Below are 14,481 nucleotides of genomic sequence, written 5' to 3'. Positions count from 1 at the left end.
TCCTTTGTTTCCCAATGTATCTATTTAAACAAACTTTTCTCATCATATTTCCTTGGACAGTGATCAAGAAGCTTGCAGTTCAGATTGTCTCATGACAACAACCAAATGTCTTTTACATTTTACAGTCTCACTGTGTTTTTTTGAGTTATCCATTCACTTAATCAGAAATATATTTATATTATCATCTAAATCAAGACTGGGAATATTAAATAGCAGTGGAACAAGAGTACTATCGTTGGGTGAACTTGTGTAATGAGTTCTTCTTTCACAAAATTAACAATTACATTTTCAATCTGTTAGTAAAACAGATTTAATCCCTCTATCATAGGACATAATCCATCCATCATGCATAAAATTCAACTTTTAATCATGATGCCATGAGATATTAAGATAATTTTTCACAGAAATTCAACTATACTGTGCCCACCAGACCTGTACATTTATTTTATTCCATATTTTTATTTTTATTTTTTTTAATAAGTTTTCTAAATTCTGCTTCCGGAATCCAAGTTCTTCTGGTCTACAGCTAATTTTGAATATTAGTATCATAAATAGAACTATTGGATGCAAATGAGCCTTGTTGTATGACTTTGAAAACATGTTCATACTTAGTTTTTTAGGTGATCTAATCCAACTCTAACTTATTCAGGTGATTAACTGTGAATAAAACCTGTTGGTTGCAGACCTCAACCTTATCTGAATCTCTGTCTCAGCTTTCCTGTAAAAAAATAAATATATATTCAAAAAACTTATACAAACATAAATGGTAAGAAAAACCTGTTTTCTCTTTCCTTCGCTCCAAGCTCCCATTTATTTATTTTTTTTTCTTACTCTTTTTCTGAGTAGCATGGTAGTCGGAATAAGGTTAAACAACAAACACTTTCTCCAAATCGATTTTACTCCTCTTTTCTATCTCTTCTTTTTCTCTTTTCTCTCCTTCTCTTTTCAATTCCTATTGGTAATATCAGCATCCCATCCTTGTAATCCACCAGTGGGGACCTGCTGCTGCCCTGCTCCCATATTGGCAGTGGTTCAATGGGATTTTTTCTCCTGCTTCTGGTTTGACATACCAGCAGATAAAGCCCAAATACCTATTTGCTGGTGCTTATTCGCTCTCCTTATATCAGTGCCTCCAAAACTGCCTGCCAATTTTTTCTTCTCATATGAACACTATGACATTCACAGTGGGTCAGATGAAGAACATTGTTTCTTTTTAATACCAGCAGAAGAACCAATGAGGTTACTTCCATTTTGTGTTTGCAGTGACTGGATTTCAAAAATGCTTTGCAAGCATTAGAGGAGTGAATTAAGTTACACAAAAAAAATAGCTACACCACTACTGATTTTAACCTTTGTTAGTGCAATCTAGAAGAATAAAAATAAGTTGTGGATAGTTGTGTAGATCTGCTTAGTGTCACCGCTTGACTCAGGTTCTACAACAATGCTCTCGATCCCCTCCCCTTCCCACCCAGGTAGGGAAGGAGAGAGAGAAAAAGAGAGAGACTTGGCTGGATTGAAAACTAAACTACACAGCTTCAATCAAACACTAATGATATAGGAAAATATATACAATTATATACAAATATGTTCAGGCATGTGCAAGAGCCTCTCGTCTTCCCCCACCCCCAGCAACTCCCACAGCACTCCCCTCAGCTGGAACAGTCCCAAAAAGTCCTGGAGCTGCTGGAGAGAGTGCAGAGTGATGAGGGTCAGGAGAGCTCGAGCCTAAAGGTCTACAGTACTGGATGGACAGAGTCCTCCCCAGATGCCGGCCATGGACCGGGGAGAAGGGAAGAAAAAGAAGGAAGGAAGTTGTCTTCTGTGATCCCTGACCTTCCTCTGAGCTTACGTAGATATATGGAATGGAATATCTCTGGCCAGTTTTGCTGTCTGTCTAACTCAGCCTCCTGTGGGGGGGTCATAGATCTCCCTGTAGTGTCTGAGCTGGCAGAGAGAAGACACTACCTTGAAGCCCCAGCAGTTACAAAAGCATTCCAGCTGTTATCATTCTTAGTTAGAACAGAGTGTTGCTAGTTAAAAGAAAGCTCACAGAAGGAAAAAAAAATCAGCAAAAGGAAAATTGGCTTCATCTTGGCTCAAACCAGGACACTTAGAAACAAAACTCAGAGTCTATAAAGGTCACAGAGTGTCTATAATTTTCTGGGCTGGAAGGATTGTAAAGCCTGTGAGGACCATTCCTTGCCATCAGAAGACTCCACATGGCCATGTAAAATCATGGGTTTCTCTCCAGAAAACTTCTATGAATCAGCCAGACACTCCATTCTGAATCCTGTGGGAGTCCAGTAATAGAATTTCTAGAAAAATTAAGATCAGATTCATTCCACAGGAGTAGGCTGGGAGAAGATTTCTGCATTTAGTCAAGTTAAATCCACTTCACAACATTATTGGATTCGCTTTTCTTGAAGTTTAATTAAATTGGCTTTCCCTCTATTAACTATTCTAACCAGGAAATGGCAGATGAGAATGAAACTTCATCTCATTACAGTTTAATAAGTTAAATCTCTTCTTGTGCCTCTAATTCTCAGAAATATGCATTATTTTATATTAATCATGCAAGTGGATTTTATGTTAGCAACTTCAGAAAATGCAATATTGTCCATGTCTCATCCACAGAGATTACCCACTTTTCAAGTGGTAAATCCACCATTACTGCCTTAGCCAATAAAACTGAAAGGGAAGATGGTAGCTAATACTGGCTATCCCAAAGTAGGAATATTAAGCTAAGTGAGAAAATTAGACAAAACAGGACAAAACCACCTAAAAATGTGCTGAATAGAAAAACTTTGTATCCGACTTCACTATTAAGTATTTAGACAAAGACTACAAGTCTTGTCCTCTTTCTCCCTACTCAGAAAAATATTTTTTAAATGCTTCAGTTTTAGAGCTTGAGGAGGTCTAATGAATTCAACAGGACTAAATGAAAATAAATCATAAGATTAAAGAAGAATCCATGTTTAACTATATTCCTGCACTACCATTCCATAAGTACCTTAAAAAATCCAAGAAAACCAAAACTAAGCTGGAATATTAACTTGACCAGAGGAACAAAGAGAGATGTAATTGTCTAGGTAAAACATCTGTGGTGTATGCTGAAAATAGAAACTGGCAAAACTGTATCCTAATTGGAAACTTCAGGGAACTGAAGACAGCAACCCAGAGGGTGTCAGTGAATGCACAGTGCCCTGAGATACTACCAGTGCCCACTAAGATATGTGATTGGTCGAGCCCATGGAGTCTTCTCCCTGCTGTGCCTAGGTGAGCAGGAGAACAAGGACGTGATAACAATGAGCCTTTTCTACTTCATGGACAAGCTGAGAATTATGGCAGCAATTTTGAAGTGAATCATTTTGAATGCTAGAAAAAAAATTATACTTCATCATCCCAGCTTCCAGTTACAAAAAAGTGAAAAGGTTTTCTTGGATGTCTCAAGCTAACTGGGGGGTTAAAGTCCTCAAGGGGGTATTTTTGGACCATCTCCCTCTGAAGGTCCTTCAAGGTGAACAGAGAATGGATTGTGCATAGAAACTGAGTGCTAGGAAATTTGTGTTCATGCTCTGTGAAGAGCTCTGTAACCTAAATTCTGTTACGTTGGATTTATCTTTGGAGTCCCACATGCATGTCTCTTCACAATTGAGTCCTTTCTTTTACCACAATAGCAACCTAAACATGTGCCAGGCTTTCTCTGGCTCTCAGCATCCACTGATCATGCTTGTAAAATAAGAAAATAAATAAAATAATAATATATAATAAAATACAATAAATTTTAGCTTTGGCAAGCTATCATTTGAGGTGTAAATCAGTGTTCTCACCAAGATTACAACTAACTTAGTTCAGAGATAATCACTAGGCAGTTGCCACTGTAGGAGCACTTGTCCCATTAGAACAAATCAACATCACAGCTCATTCCTATGGTCTAAGGCATAGTGTCTGCATGAGGTAGGAACTTCTAATGGGCTCAAATCTGACAAACCTGGGGCATGCTGAGAGTGACCAGTCTTTCAACTAGTGATTCAAAGACCTGTACACACCAGTTGTGCTTCACAAGCCAATGCAGAACATCTAGCAAGCAAAGGCATTTATATTTTCTTTATGGATATTGCCACCAAATTGTATCCACTTCCCATGTCATCAAATTATGCTAATGCTACTTGTCACAGAAACTCAATTTAAAGAAATGAAGAAAAATCCCAAACCTTTTCACAACCTCTTATCAGCCTGAAAACTGTCAAAATACAGTTAGATTCCTACTCATCTGTTATGTCATTAGCTCTGATTACTTTAGCCTCCAGAATTTCAGCCCCTAACAGTACAATCACACCTATATGTATTGACAACGTTTTGCAAATACTGTAAAACCACAAACTGAAACAACCTCATCTACAACAGAGATTCTGCTAAACAGCCATGAAGACTAGTATCTGTGGAAGAGTGAACACCTAGCAGGGAGGGAATGGGTACCAAATATGTCATAAATATATATGTACTCAGTTCATGATGTTTAGCATCAAAGTTATGTTTATTTGCCCTCAAGCTCCTCTTACATAGTTTTTTTAGTATCTCTTAAGGACTAGGACTAAGAAATCAGAAACTAATTTTGTAGAAAATTGTCTGTCACTGGTTAATGACTGCTACAATAATTTTGTATCATCTGTGGCATTGTGTTGACTACTTTATTATTGGGGTTTTCCCGCATATAATTTCCTCACAGAATAAAGTCAATCACATTGTGGGCCACAACTGTAAAAAAAGACACAATTTTCCCACAGATTTTGTTATTTTTACTGTTAATAAAAAACATGATTATCCTCTAAAACATTTTTCTTTTCCTGTCCTCTTTGAATGAGATGTTGACTGGGAAATGATTTAGAGTTCATAATCACCTTTTTGGTAAAAGCTGTGAAAGAGCTAATCACAAAAAAACACCTGCCAGCCATGTGCACACGCAACAGTTATCTGCTTGCATGGGGAGGACCTGAGCTCTTTTTCCAAACAGGGGTTATCTGGGACTTAGGTTTATAGAATAGCTTTGTTCAGAAGAGATCTTTAAAGATTGTCTAGTCCAACCCCCAGCTTATCATATCCTGTAACCAGGAGAGTGCATGAATCCCGGGGCCCTTTAGTGCACTTTAGTTTTCTTACTTTTCCCTCTTGTAGGTCTTGTGAGAAGTCCTTTCCAAAACTAGATGTAATGACATCTAGTTTGGGGACTATCTGAAGTCCTCAATCTGTCTGGTGGATTTGTCACTATTAGGCTTACAGTTGGACTCGATGATCTTAAGGGTCTTTTCCAACCTAAATGAAACTATGCTTTTTTGATGAATCTTTGCAAGAGGTTTTGTGTTAAACTGGAAATTTCATGACTAAGTCACATTCAGCTAACAGCCTTAGTTGAGGTGAAGAGAAGGAACAAATGGAAAAAAATATATATCTCTTTCAGAATGAGTTGTATTTATATTCCTTGATAATTTTAAATGCTACTTGATTGGAAAAATGGGAGTTTTCCCCATCTTCTCCCCTCATGCTGCTTTTGCAAGATATCCTACAAGCAACACTTGTGGTGGATCTTATTTTTTACAGAAAAGAATCTTCTACAGACTCAGACTTTGTGACTCTCAATTGTAAGTGATATGACTAACTTCAGTTCTTCAGCATGAGATAATTGGGTGCATTTACTGATAATTAATGAAAATAATGTCAAGTAGGTGGCAGCGAATCAATATCGGGAGTGTTTGACATTGCTCATGAATACAGTTTATGTTCAAATATTAAAAAGCAAATGTATTAAAACCATTTACAAATAATTCCAAGTAAGATTTGTCATTTATGAAATATTGAAACAGAACACCCAAAATGTCATCAGAAAAAGAAAGCTGACTGGCAAAGAAACAAAGAGAGGGAGAGGAAGAGAGGAAAAGTAGAAAAATCTACTTTTAAAATGTCAATATTAATTGATAATATTAATAATTGATAATATTAATTGATGTTAATACATGTGTAGTCAATGTTTATTTTAGATATTAAACTATACTGGCAAATCTTTGTAAATATTTAACTTTATACAAAACCTTATCCAGAACATTTGATTTAAGCACTGAACGGGTAAATTAGGTGATGGTTAGGGGATTTAGGTTATGGTTGGACTTGATGATCTTCAAAATCCCTTCCAACCACTATGATTCTATGATTCTATGATTCCATGAACACTCAGATCACTTTGTTTATGTCAGTCCTTTTCTTTTCTGTTGTCTTCTTGGGTTTGAGTTTCTTTCATCTGTATGTAAAAGCAATCCTGAGAAGGATTTGATCTTTCCTGCACACTAACGAGAGCCAAAACAGACATTTACTTTTCCAGCAGACATTTGTTTTTCTTGCTGCTGTTGACAGACTCACAGAATCATGGAATGGCTAGGGTTGGAAGTGATCTTTAAATAATCTAGTTCCAACCTCCCTGCATGGGCAGGGACACCTCCCACTAGACTAGGCTGCTCAAAGTCCCATCCAACCTGGTCTTGAACACTTGAACAGGGATGGGGCTTCCAAAACTTCCCTGGGAAACCTATTACAGTATCTCACCACCCTTACACTAAAGAATTTCTTCATAATGTGTAACCTAAATCTCCCTTCTTTCAGTTTTTATCCATCCCTCCTTGTCCTATCACTCCTATCACTCCTTGCAAAAAAACCCTCCCCAGCTTTTTTTCTTTTCTTTTCTTTTCTTTTCTTTTCTTTTCTTTTCTTTTCTTTTCTTTTCTTTTCTTTTCTTTTCTTTTCTTTTCTTTTCTTTTCTTTTCTTTTCTTTTCTTTTCTTTTCTTTTCTTTTCTTTTCTTTTCTTTTCTTTTCTTTTCTTTCTTTTCTTTTCTTTTCTTTTCTTTTCTTTTCTTTTCTTTTCTTTTCTTTTCTTTTCTTTTCTTTTTTTCTTTTCTTTTCTTTTCTTTTCTTTTCTTTTCTTTTCTTTTCTTTTCTTTTCTTTTCTTTTCTTTTCTTTTCTTTTCTTTTTTTTCTTTTCTTTTCTTTTCTTTTCTTTTCTTTTCTTTTCTTTTCTTTTCTTTTCTTTTCTTTTCTTTTCTTTTCTTTTCTCTTTTCTTTTCTTTTTCTGTTCTTTCTTTTCTTTTAATAAATTATCTGAACCCCTGTCTGATACCTCTAACATAGGAGACTACATCACTAAAATCGAGATTATTTTTGTAAGTCTTCTGACAGCCCTGAATATTTTGGGTTTTACCCTGAGACCAGACTAGCTCATTACATGAATCATTTTTTGAAACTATTTCCCACGCAGTTCTGCTCACAACCAGCTTCACAGAAGTGTTTTTGTGCCTTATTAACAATATTCTGCTTAATCTTCGGTCTACAAAATTATTTTGCCAAATGACTACCTCAGTAGAAAAAAGAGGACTGGAAATAGAAATAAAGCAATGCCAAGCACAATAGGAAAGGAGAATATTTCTAAATTTAAAATGGCAGAAGTAGCTAAAATATATTTTTATCAGTCAATCAACTAGCTGAAATATACAGAGGCATTATTGACTGTAGAGTCCCATAATTACTCTTTCAGGCTGCTGCCACACTTCTTGAGTTCAGTTTATTTGTTTTGAAATTACTTTCTTTCAGCTATCTCCTATTTTTGAAGTGTGATAATGATAGTATTGGCTGAGGTTACAACTTGTTCAAGATAAGAATTATCTGCTATTGCAGAAAGTGAGCTTATCTGTAGGAGACTAAATCCCCAGCAAAAGATTGTGACCCATTTCAAAGTTCAGTTGAATGCAAAATGTTCAATGCAACTGTTTATTTTTGTTTTGTGTATTTACATCTCTGTCCTGACAGATATGCATGAAAGAGCCTCTGCCCTAAAGAGGCAGAGGTTTTTTTTTTTTAATTTAAGTAGATGAAAGAAATGAAAAATGAGAAGATAAATGGTACATAGAATGTGACTTGACCAGTGAGCCACAGGAGATTAATAAGAATTAATACAAGGTGAAATAAACTCTCCTTCAACCACTCATCTCATCCTAACTCTGTTGAGACTTGACATTTAACTCTTGGAGAATAGGATTCATCATCTTCTTAAGAAAGAATAGTATTAATCATAATAGATAGTATTAATCATAATAACATTTAAACTCTAAACACTTAGTTCTGATTTATAAATCTGAATAAGCCTGCAGGAGTTTGTTTTACTTTGCAAACTTGTACTTTAAAGATCATATTTAGTTAAAATAATTTATAATTAACTCACTCCAAGTGGAAGTAAGAATCCACAGACACATCTGCCAGCCTTTGGTTTCTCAAGTAAGAGACAAACTCAATGGTTGTTCTACAAATCATGTTAAAAATCTCTAAACAGAAATATTTCAGCTACTCAAGATATATCTGGTTCAGGCCATAAATGTGCTCTGAAATCCTGCCATAATAATCAAGTTTATAAATCCTGTTGTCATATTTAAATCTGTTATGATTTATAAAACCTTGAGTTTTACATCTCTGATTTCCCCAAAAAAGTTTTAGTGAAGAGTTCCAATATCATGCTGAGTTCAACCAGGTGTCACACTTTACATGACTATGTCAACCACAGTAAATTCTCCCAGTGAACTTCAAGACAACCCAAATAACTCATAAGTGCCCAACCACATGGCTGAAATTTGAGGAAGTTCGTGTTTGAATGATTTGGTTGGGAGCAGTACAGAAGAAGGCAAACATGCACTATTTTCAGTAGATTCAAAGCAACAAATATATTTCCATAACTCTTTAATTTCATTCCATGAACCTGGAAGATAGATAAGGAATTGGTCAGGGTTTTCTTCTAAGAACTAGTTTAAACTCAGATCTGAAGTTGTTCATAAAAATATTTGACTTCCATCCTTCGGTGCCTCTTATTTAAATAAGAATCATCTCAGTGAAAAGGTTTGTTTAAGCTAAGTTGTCTCTGATTTTTAAACAATATGAGGTCTTTTAAAGCCCTACAAAGAGAAAGCTGTTTGCAGTGCAAATCAGAAGGTCTGGTTAGTCTTACAAAACTTAGGAAATATATGATGCATTACAAAGTCCTATTTCATCTACTAGCAAAATCTTTAGGTGTTTTTATATTTAGGAGTTTTTCCTACATCCTTATATCTCTGTTTATGCATCTCAGAGTTTCAGAATATTCTAATTCATATGACAGTGAAATTCCATGATTGTTTGTGCCTTGTTGAATTCACATGTGAAAAAGAAATTGCAGATGCTCAGTGTCTCCTTGTAACTTCAGATAAAGCTAAAGGGGACTGAGTCAATCCTAAGTACTGAATGGCTTCCAATTGCAAGTAGAGGATAGTTAGATGGGACTAAACTGGTTAGAGATTTCCAGATTGCATGAGCCTATGAAGTATGTCCCCATTAAGAGTACCATGAAATCATAATTAATATAGAAAAGAGGATGTGGAATAACTAAATCTAAATGATTTTATTCAGTAGCCAAATTAAAGAAAACCAGGTGTGCTGTTATGCAGAAATAGAGTTGTGGAACTCAGTACCACAGAAACTAGTGTCAGTAACTTACATGGGTTGAAAAAGCAACAAAATTAATAAGAAAGGGAATCACTCCAGACCTGATAAATAAAATATTGTTCTAGCTCTGAAACTCTCCAAGCTATACATAACTTGAAATCACTAGGGAAATATGCTGTGAAAACATTGTCATCTTTGTGTCTTATTCTTAGACTCATTTGCAGTTTCTTGCCATTTGACACAGTAAAACAGAATACACAAATATACAAATTTCTGATCTTATTTGGGAAGGATTTCCTATGCTCTCACATTTTACTCACTTCCCTCACACAATATTAATAGAATCATTTAAGTTGTAAAAGACCCTTAAGATCAGAGTCTAGCTGTCAAGCTTGTTTAAGGTAGCAATGAATATTTCATGGGATACTCTAAACCATCTCAGAATTTCAGTTTTGAGGATTTTGAAATTTCAATCCCATCCCTCTTTTCTTACAGCTGAATATCCAGACTATATGTGTAGTACTAACTCAGTGTCCTTCCTAGACAGATGGGAAAAAAAGCAGATCCAGTTATTTCTGCCAAGTACCATCAGGCCCAGAAATTTTATATTCAGAAATTCCCATCTTGCATATTCACGAACTGTAGAAGTGTTTACTTGACTATGTTCACAACCAAACCTAGAGTGATACTGTCAAATCCAAATTTGCTTCTTGTTCTCACAGAACAAGGAACAAGAGACACATAACTCCAGAACTGATTTTTGCTCCTTTTTTGTGTTTTTAGATTCAATAAGACGCAATTTAATATAAGAATGTATCATTTTTGGTCCACTGCCTTCCCATATCTTCTTTCAATTCTACATGCAATTATGATGATTCTTTCATTGAATGAGGACAATATGAAGATAATTTTGACAGTTTAACATGGCTGAGACAGTCTTGTTCCCTGACCTTCTCAGATTACCACTTCTGCTGTCTCTGATGCCATCAGGAGATCGGTCATGTTCCCGCATTAGAATCCAGTCCTTCATTCTGTTAGTTTTCATTTTATATCACAGTAGTTAAATAGCTAAAGCCTAAAATGATACACCATTCCCAGTAAAATGGAAAAATATTCTACCAGAATAAGGTAAATTTTCTCTAGAAATGCATACTGGAGAAGAAAAGACCATATTTTGTTCAAAGCCACACAACGTCTCCGAGTGAAACCAGTATCCACCAGCACTTGTAATGACTTGCTCTGTCTGTAGGAAACAGATTGCAACTTTCATAACAGTTTATTAGGTTGTGACTACAGCCATGCATCCTGCAGTTCAGGGGCACTTATTTTGTAATCTCAAGGCAAAGAGTTTATAAAATAAATTTTCTCTGATTTTCTTCACTAAACCAGAAGTCCATTTCCAAGCTGGGAAATATTCTCATGACAACCATAATGAAGCTGCCAATGAAGCACATAAAATCATTTCTTCAGGAGATCTTTTGGTTAAAAGAACCCTCTGATCTGTTGACTATTGCATTCAGATTCCATAAAGCCAATTAACCACTTAATACTTAGAAAAAATAATGTCAAACCAGTTATTTGGGGTTATTACACTATGTCAAAACCAACAATCTGTGAGTACTTTTGTATAGAATCAAAACTGATGTATCCAATAAAGATATAAATTAAGGAAAAACAGGACAAAATCACTATAACTCTGCAAAATAGGTTCTTATTTGTAGTCTGATTTATTAAACATATACTTGAAGGAAACTTCAAAGAACTATTTACATTTATTGTTAATGCTTTGACTGCATATATTAATTCTTTTTTTCCAAAGAATTTTTAGGTATATTTATTATCTCAAAGAATAGAACTCTTCTGGTTTTCAAATTACTCACTTTTATCAAGTTTATATCATTTATTATTACATTACAATACCTTGTATTACATTACTAATAGAAACAAGCAATCCAATTTTTCTCATTTATCTTTAGCATTATAGTTTTACCAGTCCATTAACTCAACCAACAACACCAATGTAGATGTTGTAAGCAATGATCTATTTTCTATACATGAACATATCCATGTAATTTTCATTCATGACAGGTAAATTTTGTAGACCCAGGGTTGTTTTTTTTTAAAACTTAGTATAAGCTCAATTTATAAAGGCAGGGACCGTGTGAGCTACAAGTTTGTATCATAAAAATAATAATAAAAAAATAATAATCTGTTCTGTCATAGTTTTGAAAGGCAGGATATTCATGAGACATCATCCAAAGTTATCTGCAAAAATAATGTTTCTTGGTAACTGTGTGTCTCCCTTTCTCCTTTAAGTCACAAGTTTTAAATATGAGAGCAGACATCAATGTTCTCTGAGCTGTTTATGTCTACGAAGTTTGTACAAATATCTAGTAGCTCTTATTTTCTATTTTTCTTCCTTCATGCATGCATGATGATATCTGTTTTCACCCAAAGACTTCAAAAATTCATCACCCAGTTGTAAAGTCTGTCATGATTTTACATTGTGCCTCACATAGTCACTGAACTTTCATTTTTCATGCTTTCTAGAGAAATCATAGAATGCTGGGCTCTAGAGTTCTGATGGAGTGTGAACTTCCAACTGTACTTGTGCAAATTATTAAAAGTCAGTGCAGTCTCCAAGGATATGGCAGAAGCTGGGAGGCTGTATTAACACATAAAGAAAAAAAAAAAAGTAAAAAATTCTAATTAAGTAGTCATAAATCATCTTCACCAGAAGAATACGTTTAGGTATCACCTTGAGGGAACAGAAATCTCACATGCTTTGAAGAGGGAAAGGAGATTAGGCCTTTTTTTTTAACTATCTTCCTTACAACCTTAGAATGTGCTAAATGGGAATATGTGTTGACCCATTCTCCTTTCCTTCTGGTTTGAAATCTATCTCCATAGTAATTTTTGTACCATAGAAGATGTTAAAAGAGTTGGAGAGGAACCTCGAAAGATGAAGACTGAGGGTATATTTTGACAAGTTTTCCAGCAAAAGGCTCAGTAACTAATGTGTTCTGAAAAGTGCACTCACCAGCATTGAAATTGTTGCAGGTAACACTGCTCAACACTTTCCTTCTCTACTGGCTGCATATGGTGTTACTAGAAGGTGGAGAAGAGGAAGTTCCAAGGACACCTTAGACCAGCCTTCCAGTACCTGAAGGGGACCTACAGAAAAGCTAGAGAGAGACTTCTTACAAGGGCATGGTGTTGTAGGACAAGGGTTAACTGTTTCAAACTGGAAGAGGGAAGATTCAAATTAGACATTAGGAATAAATTCTTTCCTGTCAGGGTGGTGAGACACTGGCACAGGTTGCCAGGGAAGTTGTGGATGCCACATCTCTGGAAGTATTCAAGCCAAGTTGGATGGGGCTTGGAGCAACCTGATCTAGTGCGAGGTGTCCCTGGCCATGGCAGGGGGTTGGAACTAGGTGATCTTTAAGGTCTTTTCCAGTCCAAACCTTTCTATTATATGAATTTATGATAGATGGGGGCAGTGTTGAAACCAATTGAGGTACCTATGTGTCTTGTTTGACCTTGCTCTGCACCTGCCTGTGTTCTTACCAGCCAGATTGTGTTACACAGCCACAGTAAGAATTTTGCTCTTCCCTAGAGTTAGAACAGGTAGCCCAAGTGTGCAGTTCTCTGACTGTCCTAGGGCATGGACTTAGAATCTGGTCCATCACCTGGAGAAGCAGAAGTTCCCATATTCAGAAAGGAACAAAAAGATGAATTGATATTCTAGTCCTGCCAATGATGAATAAAAGAAGAAAGGCTCCAGTATATGCAAACAGACATCTGTGTTCAGGAGTTGATTTTTTCTGCAGTCTTGTGCCTGGGTTGCTAACCCTAATGTGTCTCATAGCCCATCAATGCCTACAGTTCTTAGCAGAACACCATAATTTATGTTTAATATTCTAAAAAAATATTTACTGAGGAATCCACCAGGGCTTTGTTTTAATCAGCTCTTTTGGTATTTAACTAATCTTTTCTGTTAAACTATCTGACTGTATCTGGCAGAGCCTGACTTATGCTGAAATTATATCCCAATGAGAAATGCAAAATGAGTAGTGATTGCATTTATAAAAGAATGTGTAAATAAACATACTTTGAGGGAATGAATCATAGGAGTAGGAAGAAAAAATAATCCCAAAGCCTCACCCTAGCAGGTTGCTAGTGAAATACCTTTTTTTTTTTTTTTTTTTGCATTTGGAAATCTAATTAAGATTCAGCTCTTTTGTTAGGAACACTTAAATACAGTGCAGTTACCCTGCATTTAAATCTGTATAACAAAGACCAGATTTTGATCTTCTGTAGCTAGACTGCTCTTCAAATAAGGATAATCAAAGATGTTTAGAGGAACGGGACTGTGGCTATTACCATCAATATTGACAGTCATTTTTACTTTCTGTAGCACTCAACTCTTCTGCTTATGCACTTTCACACTGCTACATAATACAGCACATTTTCAGAAGAAGAAAATTTATTCTAGCACTATAATTATGAGCAGTCTCAGGTAAAAGGTATGTGAAAATAAAAATACAGATTACACAAGAGAAGAGACTTACAGGGCTATTCAACCTGGTTACCTTGCTATGCTAAAAAGGAAAGTAAAAGAAGAGACAGAGGGGTATGAGATTTTGTTTTAATGTATTCGTCCTGCGGTATACATTAGTACACATTCATAATGGGAGGCTTATAGAGCTGTTTATCTTACCTAAATTTGTTTTCGTAAAAAGCACATATTAAGAAGTCTATCATGATTTGATACTCATTATAGTGAGATACTTTCCTTCAAACCAGTATGAATTGTGATGAAAGCATCATATGCATTGATACAGTGTCTTGAATCTCACTTCTTAAAACTTTATAGATATACGTTGAAAATAATTATTCTTCATGCAATCCAAATTACCTGCAAAATACTTTCCTTGGGCAGTTGTATGTCCTGTATCACCAAAAGATTT

At 35.5% G+C, this 14,481-nt stretch overlaps 1 long non-coding RNA gene across 1 annotated transcript in view; it reads left to right on the top strand.

Moving 5' to 3' along the window:
• The window catches only part of LOC127385571 (uncharacterized), a 309,188-nt gene that overhangs the window by 253,532 nt on the left and 41,175 nt on the right, over nucleotides 1-14,481 (top strand). The window lies entirely within an intron of this gene.

The sequence above is a fragment of the Apus apus genome, chromosome 1 (assembly GCF_020740795.1).
Source record: "Apus apus isolate bApuApu2 chromosome 1, bApuApu2.pri.cur, whole genome shotgun sequence".
Lineage (NCBI taxonomy): Eukaryota > Metazoa > Chordata > Aves > Apodiformes > Apodidae > Apus > Apus apus.
This window is presented reverse-complemented; position numbering and strand designations above follow the sequence as displayed.